The following is a 10321-nucleotide window of genomic DNA, read 5'->3' on the forward strand; positions in this document are numbered from 1 at the left end:
AGAGGTCCGGCCCTGTGTGTTTGGGCCTTGAGAACGGGCTCAGCAGCCGGGTTTTTTGGCTCCCAAATGGGCCCCGAGTCAGCTGGTGTGGGGGCCAAAAGCGGGAGCTGGCTTGGCTGGTTTTGCAGGCGGTTGGGAGGGTGTTGGGGGCTGCGGGGGGAAGCGGGGGGCAGGCAGGGTGCATGGACCCTCCCCGGAGATGGGAGTCTGGTTGTGTCGGATGCCGAAGTTTGGGAGTCCGGCACGCAGCAGGCCGAACTCAACATCTGTGATGGTCTGTGGGGGGGAAAGGTGCTTTTCAGACCCCACGTGCCCTCTTTGAGTCCAGCTCTTCTTTCTGCGCTGCTCAGAATAGTTGTTAAGTAATTAATCGCCCAAACTAACAGATATTTATTCGGCGCGTAACTCTGATGTTTAATCCTAATGCTCTGGTTTTGACAGCAGTTGATATACAACCTTATGGAAAGCCCAGACCGTTGCACGTAGCTGGAGCTTGTAAGGAGAAGCAGCTGAAATCAGCCGGAGCTTCAGTGCGGAGCTGGGGCTTCAACGAGCCAGAACTGTAGCAAGCGGGAGCTGGAACGAGGCGGGGTGTCCGCTGTCTGGAGCGTGCATTAGCCAGAGGCAAAAGTACCTGCGGCTGTAACGAGCAGGAGGCGCGATTAGCTGGAGCGTCTTTTCGCTGGAGCGTCCGTCGGCCGGACTGCGCTCCCAGCACGGCGGAAGAGCGGCCGGGCGCAGGCAGGGCTGTCCGCAGCAAGCAGCTCCGAGCAGCAGGGAGGTGAGTTGTCCTTCTGCCAGCGGGGAGCCCGGCCTCTTCCCTCGGGCGTGCAATCCATGCCACGCTCCTCTCTCTGTGTGGAGGGTCTCTCCCGGTCCGTTCCCGCGGGCAGAAGCGAGGTGGGGGTCCCCCGGCTCTCCTGGGGCAGCCCCCCCTGCGAGGGGGCGCGGGCAAGGTGTCGTCGTCCCCTTGGTACCGGGCAAAGGGGAGAGAAACTGGCCAGCGGGAGCTCCTGGGGTGCAGAGCCCTTCCGGCAGAATCCTCCCCTGTCTTTTCACCGATGGCTGGGTGTGACAAGCAGGTTAATTTCTTTGTCTCCTCTTCTCCCAGTGTCACCTTCCGCGTCACACGAAGAAAATCCTGCGTGGTTAATTCCGCTTGCTGCTCAGGTAGTCGCACGTATCGGGCCGGGGGAGTGGAGAGAAACACTTGCGAGTTCGAGGGCACTACAGATGCTCCACGTTAAACCCACAGAGAAGGCAAATTTGCTGCTAGTGCAGAAAAGGTGATGGAAAAATTGCTGTTAACAGATCGTGCCCTGTTCCTGAACTGGTCCCTTGATGTGTCTTTGTTTCAAGCGAAAGAATGAAATTTCCTGTCTGGTAAATTCAGAGCTGCCTGTTAGCTTCTTCAGGGTCGAGTGTTTCTCTTCTCTCTGTTCATACTGATTTTATGGGCAAGTTGGAAATAGCCTTTTACTTTTTTATGTATAACTGAATTTTTAGGAATATGTGGTGTCCCTGTAGTTCATTTTTGAGCACCTAGATGCCAGCAGAAATGTAATGAGTGAAACATGATGGGAACTGGTGCTTAAACTTGATTTTTTTTTTTTTTCCTTCCCCATTAAGAGTGTAGATGGCATGTTGTCCCGTGGGACAATCCCCATTCTGTTCAGCGGAGTCTTCAGTCTAGGACTTTTAAGTGAAAAAGTCTGTCCTTCCAAAAAGGGACTAGTCATTCCTAGGACCGAGGCATAGACTTGGAGAGTCGCTTAAGTACGTGATTGGAATTAAAGCTAACTTTCAGTTGATGTTGCTGCTGTTGGTCTTTGCTTTCATTGATTTCTCCACCACTCCCTCGTGGTTGGGAGCTCTGAATCGTAATGTTTTTCAGTCTCTAACACATTTCCACCCCCACCCCCCAAAAAAAGGAGAGGCAGTGTCTAAAAGTTAATTAGTTTCCTCACAAATGCGTGAGTAAATAAAATTTGAGTTATGATGATTAAAACCCTAAAAATGACACCAGTCTTGCAGATCTGGACTATTTCTGAACAGGCATTTGTCACACGCAGAAGTCGTCAGGGTACGGATCACCTGCGCTTCATGCTCTGACAAGACAAAATGCTGAGGCAGGGATAAGCTCTGAAAGAAGAAGAAAAAAAAAAAAAAAAGAAGGCTACAAGGTCACGGTTTTGTTTTGTTGTTGTTTGTTTTTAGAGAGTGCAATATTGACTGGTGCCAGCCTGCAGAGCTCTTCTGCTGCCTGACCTCTCCTTCTCTTTCATGGCTGTAATTGTCGTTTGGATAATTGTAGAAGAGCAATTAAGTTACTTGCCTCTGTGAATGTGCTGGTAATACCAGGAAGGCAAATGCTTGAACCAGTAGTGAATAACTTGGCTACGAGTAGAATTTCTGAGGGAAGAACAGCAGCAGCAACAGGAAGCAAATAGCAAGTGACCAAAAACTTGCGTGTGTCAAACGCATCAAAGCTTTCTTGCTGAATGTTGTTTGGCAATATGTTCCAAAAGGCTTTTTTTGGTAAACGTAAATTTTCAGGAAGTTCAGGGTTGTGTGTGGCAAAACGTGTCCCTCTGCGTACGCGTCCTGCTACGTAAATAGCATGGGTCAGTGGCAAGTCCAGTGGCAGGGCTGCTGTTCCCTACCCTCGATGTTGCCGTAGTAGTGTTGCGGTATTTAGACCTTCACGGACGGGCCGAGGAATGGAAGGAGAATGCCCGTTTTCTGTAAGGGCTCAGAACGCCAACCCTTTTCTCTGCCTGCCGCTCCCCTGTGTGTGAGATGAAAAATAAAACAGCTTCTCCCTTGTTCCTGGTCTAAATATTTCTGGAGCTGTTGCTGCTGTGGGTTTGCAATCGGTGTTACTGCGTTTTTGTAGCGTTCTAGCGATGGGTCGTTTCTGCTGTGGCGAAGCGTCGAGATACGGTTTTCGGTTTAAAGCGTCAGAAACTACGTTCACCGAAACCGGTAACTCGCGGCGCAGGGGAAACCGATCTGGCGCGTGCAGCTGTGCTCGCAGGGATGCTCGGTGGCTCCTCATCAAAACGGCAGGGTGCGTGTGCGGACATCTGTAGGGTTGCGCTCTGGGTCCGAGAGCGTTAACGTATTTTTGCTGTTGGAAGATGGACTGGAGCGTGTGCCTGTTAAATCTCAGGGCGGTCAAAAGCTAGGAGGGACCCTGAGCGGGTTTGGTGGCACAACTGCGGTTTTAAAAGATCGTGACCGTTTGGAGCGACGGCCTGGAAAAAATGATTCCTTTTTTGCAACGAGGCAGTTCACAAGGACAGATGTGTTGCTGTGCTCTCTAGCAAAAATACTCAACTTGGGACATATAGGGTGATGAAGCCTCGGCTATACTAAGGCTTGAGAAAATGTATGTAGGTCTCTATGTCTGTCACCTGCGTGTATCTAGGAAAGTGAGTTCTAGTGAAAGTAAAGTTGCCAATGAGTCAAAAAAGAAGGGAGGAAAAAAAAAAGGCACGGTTGTCTGAAAAATGCAAAAGCTCTAGTGGCCTGTGTCAACAACTGTACCGAAGATGACGCAAAAATACTTTTTCCTCCGCTCAGTCGTACTGTCTTCACAAACGTTCACAAAAAAAAAGGCAGCTTTGGATTCCTACCCAGCTTTGTGCTAATGTTTTTGTTTGTTTGTTTTTTCTTCTCTCAGGTGGATGTCAGCTGGCACCGTTTCGCCCTGGTTGCCCTTTCTTCTGCCGTGAAAGTACGAGACAGATGGAAAGATTCCATAGTGGTCTGCGTTTGAAGAATATTTTTTATTTGAAGAATAAAATAAAGAGGATCCAGCCAGCAGCTGCAGACAAGAGATAGCCTGCCTCTCCAGGTGAGGATGGATCCTTCTTAGTGTAGTCCTCAGCAGATCCAATCACCAGTGTGCACGGCAGGGTCTGTATGCGTAACCAAAACCACAGTACAGTCATGTAGTGTGTGTGTGCGTGCATGTGAGGCCGTGTTTCTAGGAAGCCTCATATTGTAAGAGCTGTAAGGCACCAATCTATTCTCTTAGGTGGATGACAGTCAAGTGACTGCAGCTACAGAGGAGGAAGGGAGAGGGAGAGACAGACAGACATGTCTGAATTGTCAAATTCTCCCAGCAGCTCCAAGAGCGGGAGGTACAGTGAGTCCTGGACCCCTGGGGCTGTGTCACCCCTCTTCTGCATCCCAGTCCCTCCCTGACCCCACCTTCTCTTTCTCTTACTGCTTTAATTTTTTTGTTTTTTTTCTTCCTGTACCTCTCCCTGTCTTGTTCCCCAAGTCCCCCTCTTTCTCTGTTGTTCTGCCTCTCTGTTTTCTTTTTCTCTCTGCACTTCTGACCTGTCCCATCCCTCTTTTTTTATCCTCTGTCTCTGCCCTGCAGCCCATCACTACTTTGTCTTTCCCCATCTATCCGTCTGTCGTCTTATCCCAATCTTGTTAATTCCTCCCTGTCTGCCCTTTAGCCCTTCATGATTCCCGCCGCTCTCACCTGTCTGATGCTGTGTCTCTATTTTTAAATTCCTTTCTCTGCCCTGTATTCTGGATACACTTTTACTTTCTTAGATTCTCTTGTTCCAGGTCCCTGTCCCTATGTTTTAACTCCTTCCCTCACTGTCCCATAGCCCATTTTTGTCTTTATTATTCTCTCTCTGTCTGGTTCCCTGTCCCTGTTCTTTATTTCCCCTCTCTCTCCCCTTTAGATCATCAGTGTTTTTGGTATTTCTCAGTCTCCCTGTTGTCCACCTCACTGTCCCCTTTTTTAATTCTTCCTTCTGCCCTGTGGCTCATCACTAGTATTTGTTTTTCTCCATCTCTCTGTCTGGTACCCTCTCCCTTTTTATTAGTTCCTCCTCTCTGTCCTGTAGCCCATTGCTACCCCCCCCCCCCATCTCTCCCTGTCTCCCTTTCCCTACTTTTCAATCCCCCCTCTCTGCCCTGTAGCCGATCACTGTTGTAGTGAGTTTGTGTGGCAAGCTGGGGCAGGGGAGTGGGCAGGGGCTGCAGGGGTGGGTTCTGTGAGAAGACACCAGGACTTGCCCCCATGTTGGGCACAGCCAGTTCCAGCTCCAAGATGGAGCTGCTACTGGTCAAAGCTGAGCCAACCAGCAACGCTGGTAGCACCTCTGTGATATTTAAGAAGGGCTAAAAAAATGCTGTGCAGAAGCTGTCAGCCCTGCAGACACCAAGGTCAGTGAAGAAGGAAAAGGAGGAGGTGATCCAGGTCCTAAAGCAGATTCCCCTGCAGCCTGCAGTGAAGACCGTGGTGACACAGGCTGTCCCCCTGCAGCCCATGGAGGTCCATGGCAGAGCAAATATGCACCCTGCAGCCCATGGGGGACCGCTCGCCAGAGCAGGCGGATTCACCCGAAGGAGGCTGTGACGCTGTGGAGAGGAGCCCACATTGGAGCAGGTTTTCTGGCAGGACTTGCGGCCCCATGGGAGTGACAACACACTGGAACAGAAGAAGAACACAAAGAAGGAAGGAGCAGCAGAGACAACTTGTGATGAACTGACTGCAACCCCCTGCTCCCTCTCCCCCTGTGCTGCTCGGTAGGAGGAGGTAGAGAAGTCAGGAGTGAAGGTGAGCCCAGGAAAAAAAGAGAGGGGTGGGGGGAAGCTGTTTGTCAGATTTGTTCATATTTCTCATTATTGTACTCTGATTTTGACTGACAAATTATTTTCCCCAAGTTGAGTCTGTTTTGCCTGTGACAGTGATTGGTGAGTGATCTCTTTGTCCTTATCTTGACCCACAAGCTTTTGTGTTGTATTTTCTACCCTCCTGTCTTGTTGAGGAGGAGGACTGATAGAGTGGCTTGGTGGACACTCGTCAGCCAGGCAAGGTCAACCCACCACAGTTTCCTTCTATCAGGCTCCCTGTCCCTATTTTTAAAATCTTGCCTATGTTTCTTGTATGTCATCACTTTTGAAACTTCCTACCTCTCCATCCCTATTTAAATTCTTGCATGTTTCTTAAACCCAGTTGCTTTTTAAATTTTCTTGCTACTCTTCCCTCTCTCTGTCTCCCTGACCTTATTTTAATTTCTCGCCTGTGTTTCTTGTACCCTGTTGCTTTTCAAATTTCGTTCTTACGTCTCCCTCTGTGCAACTCCATGTACCTACTTTTTGATTCTTGTACCCTGTTGCTTTCAAAATTTTCTTTCTGTTTCCTTCTATCCATCTCCCTGTCTCTAGTTCTTAACTCTTCCCTCTGTCCTGTACCCTGTCACTTCTTACATTTTCTTTCTACATCTCCCTCTGTCTACATCTCCCTGTGCCTATTTGTTAGTTCTTGCCTATGTTTCTTGTATGCTGTTGCTTTTTGAAATTTTTCTCTCTACCTGGGTCCCTGTTTCTTTTTTCTAGTGTCCTGGTTTCAGCTGGGATGTAGTTAACTGTCTTCCTAGTAGCTGGTACAGTGCTATGTTTTGAGTTCAGTATGTGAAGAATGTTGATAACACTGATGTTTTCAGTTGTTGCTCAGTAGTGTTTAGACTAGAGTCAAGGATTTTTCAGCTTCTCATGCCCAGCCAGGGCACCTGACCCAAACTGGACAACAGTGTATGCCATACCATGTGACGTCCCATCTAGTTTAGGAAGTGGGGGGGCAGGGATTTCGCCGCTCGGGGACTGGCTGGGTGTCGGTCGGCGGGTGGTGAGCAATTGCCCTGCGCATCATTTGTACATTTCAATCCTTTTATTACTACTGTTGTCATTTTATTAGTGTTGTTATTATCATTATTAGTTTCTTCTTTTCCGTTCTATTAAATCGTTCTTATCTCAACCCAGGAGTTTTACTTCTTTTCCTGATTTTCTCCCCCATCCCACTGGATGGGGGGGAGTGAGTGAGCGGCTGCGTGGTGCTTAGTTGCTGGCTGGGGTTAAACCACGACATCTAGTTCTTGCTGTTTCTTCTCCTGTATCACTTGAGAATGTTTCCCTGTCCCTTGTCCTGTCTTTATCTTCTTGTCCTGCCAGTCCCTTCCCCTTCTCTCCCCTGCTTCCTATTATTTATTCCTCCATCTCCATCCCTGTTGTTCTGCTCAGTCTCTCTTCTCTTCTCTCTCTACGTGGTTTTCCTGCTTCTTGTCCCTCTCTTGATCCCAGCATCCAATTTCCTGGCTCCCTGTCTTGCACATCTGTGTCCCTCTGTCCCTCCTCCTGCTTTTCTCTTCCCTTTTATTCCCCCCATCCTGCTGCCTTTGGGCACTGAGCCTTGTAGCCAACTCATTCTTATATGCATTAATGAATAAATTTTTCCTGCCTCCTCTGTCTCCCTGGATGTGGGTAGGTGCAGGGGTGGGGATGATGTGCTGTGGGCCTTTGGCAATGGCCCCTGTTCCTGATGGGCTCCAGCTGGGGCTGGGATGGTCCCAGGTGTGGTCAGTGAGGCTGAGGATGGGGCTGGCCCTGCTGTGTGAAGGGGCTCCAGCTGTAAAGGGGGCTGCCTGGGCAGGGGAACTGGCCAAGGAGGGAGTGCACGGGGGTCTGGCTGGTAGGTGCCTGCAGCAAGGAATAGCCAGTCCCTGTGGCAAGGGAGGATCCCTCTGAGCTGTCCCTGGCCTTTGTTGGCTACATGGGTGAGCCACCATGTATCAAAGCAAGCCTTGTGGATGAGGAGCATTGAGGTGTCTACTGCATGCTGCCGAGTGGGTGAGGGTCAGGCAGCCGGCACTGGGGAGGAGGAAGGGGCAGAGGCAGAGAGAGAGAAGCATCGGGGCGGTGAAGTCTCGTGCCGGCACCAGGAGCTGTGGTGAGTCGCACGTCCTCTCCTCTACATCCAGGCCCACCTCTGCCTCCCTTCTTTAGACATCTGCTTGCCTCCCTTCCTCTGTCTCCCTCTCTGCCTGCCCACCTATGTGTATGGCTTCTCAAAACTTGTTATTCTTCTGTCAACTCTGCCCAGTACCCTGTTGCCTTTTAAATTTTTAATATGCCTCTCTCTAACCAGCTTCTTCTCCCTGTTTTTTATTTTTTCTGCACTGCCTTGTACCCCATGACTTTGAAAATTTAATTTCTATGTCTTCCCCTCTCTGTCTCCCTGACCCTATATTTTAATTCCTCCCTCTCTGTCCTGTATCCAGTTGCTTGAGACTGGCTGGGCATAGGTCAGTTGGTGGTGAGCAATTGTTTTCATTTGCTGGTTTTTTTTTCCTCATACAACTTAAAAAAAAAAAAAAAGTCTTTTTAATTATTAAACTTTTTATATCAACCCATGAGTTTCTTACATTTACCCTTCCGATTCTCCCCCTATCCCACTGTGGGGGAGTAAGTGAGCAGCTGTATGGTACTTAGTTGCCAGCCAGAGTTAAACCACGATGCTACATCTACTTTTATGAATCTGCCTATTGCTATTTTTTAATTATTTCCTGTCTGTTGTGTACCCTGTTGCTTTGAAAATTTGCTTTCTATGTCTACTTTTATCCAGTTCGCTGTCTTTATTTTTTATTTTTTTCCTCTCTGTCCTGTGCCCCTGTGTCACTTTTAAATTTCCTTTATATTTCTCAGTTTTAGTTCACTGTGGCTATTTTAAAATTTTTTTGTCCTGTACCCAATCACTTCTTAAACTTTCCCTCTATGTCTACTTGTATCAAGCTGTGTATCACTGTTTTTTAATTCTTTCCTCACTATTGTGTACCTCGTTGCTTTTTACTTTTTCTTTCTATGTCTACTTTAACCTACTCACTGTCTTTAAGTTATTCCTGTCTGTCATGTAGCCCATCACCTTTTAAATTTTCTTCCTATGTCTGTCTGTTTAGTTAGCTGTCCCCATTTTTTAATTCTTTTGTCTCTGTCACGTACCCTGTTGTGCTGGTTTTGGCTGGGATTGAGTTAATTTTCTTCCCAGTAGCTAGTATGGGGCTACGTTTTGGATTTGTGCTGAAAACAGCATTGATAACCCAGGGATGTTTTTGTTATTGCTGAGCAGTGCTTGCACAGAGTCAAGGGCTGTTCTGCTTCTCACCCTGCCCCACCAGTGAGCAGGCTGGGGCTGAACAAGGAGCTGGGAGGGGACACAGCTGACCCCAACTGACCCAAGGGCTGTTCCAGACCCTATGATGTCATGCTCAGCATATCAAGCTGGGGGAAGGAGAAGGAAGGGGGGACATTCAGAGCGATGGCATTTGTCTTCCCATGTAACCGTTACACAGGATGGAGCCCTCCTTTCCTGGAGATGGCTGAACACCTGCCTGCTGATGGGAAGCGGGGAATGAATTCCTTGTCTTGCTTTGCTTGTGTGCATGGCTTCTGCTTTACCTATTAAACTGTCTTTATCTCAACCTGTGAGTTTTACTTTTTTTTTTTCCTGATTTTTCTCCCCCATCCTGCTGCAGGGGGGCAGCAAGCAGGCAGCTGGGTGGTGCTTAGTTGCCAGCTGGGGTTAAACCATGACACCTGTCACTTTTTTCAAATTTGCTTTCTATGCCTACTTTAACCTATTCACTGTCTTTGTTTTTTTTTAATTTTATCCTGTGTCCTGTACCATCTCACTTTTAAAATTTTCTTTCTGTGTTTATTTGTTTGCTGTCCCTATTTTTTTAATTTTTTCCCCGTATGTCCTGTAAGTGGTTGCTTTTTAAATTTTCTTTCTATGGCTAGTTTTATACAGTTCACTGTCTATATATTTTTAGTTTTTTCGTCTCTGTCTTGCACCCCATTTTTAAAAAAATTTTCTTTCCATATCTCTATTTATCTCTCCCTATTTTAATTTTTTTTTCCTGTCCTGTATGCCATCATTTTTAAAATTTTCTTTCTATGTCTACTTTTATCAAGCAGTGTATCACAGCTTTTTGATTCTTTCCTGGCTGTCGTGTACCCTGCCAATTCTTACATTTTCTTTCTCTGTGTCTCTGTATTATTCACCCTATCCTTATTTTTTATTTTTTTTCCTAGCCTTTCTTTAATGCTGTCACTGTTAAAATTTTCTTTCTGTGTCACCTTTTATCCAGTTCACTTTGTTTTTTAATTTTTCCTGTCTTGCACTCCATCACTTTTAAATTTCCTTTCTATTTCTCTATGTATTTTGCTGTCACTATTGTTTAATACTTTCTTGTCTGTCCTGTAGCCTGTTGCTTTTTAGATTTTGTTTCTACATCTTCATTTCTTTAGTTCGCTGTCCCTATTTTTCATTATTTTCCATTTTTCCTTATTCCGTCACTTTTTAAAATTTTCTATCTCTGTTAACCAGTTCTGTCCCTATTTTTTAATTCTTTCCTGTCCTATACCCCATCACTTTTTAAATTTTCCTTCTATGTCTACTTTTATGATGCTGCATATTACTGGTTTTTGATTCTTTCCTGTTGGTCCTATA

The 10321-nt window shown here is 47.0% G+C and overlaps 1 long non-coding RNA gene across 1 annotated transcript; it reads left to right on the forward strand.

Moving 5' to 3' along the window:
• The first annotated feature begins 306 nt into the window (after positions 1-306).
• On the forward strand, positions 307-4253 carry LOC138689133 (uncharacterized). The gene is made up of 3 exons (XR_011327984.1): positions 307-781; positions 1112-1170; positions 3686-4253. It is a non-coding gene; the product is annotated as an uncharacterized lncRNA (long non-coding RNA).
• Positions 4254-10321: the final 6068 nt, after the last annotated feature.

The sequence above is a fragment of the Haliaeetus albicilla genome, chromosome 15, assembly GCF_947461875.1.
Source record: "Haliaeetus albicilla chromosome 15, bHalAlb1.1, whole genome shotgun sequence".
NCBI lineage: Eukaryota > Metazoa > Chordata > Aves > Accipitriformes > Accipitridae > Haliaeetus > Haliaeetus albicilla.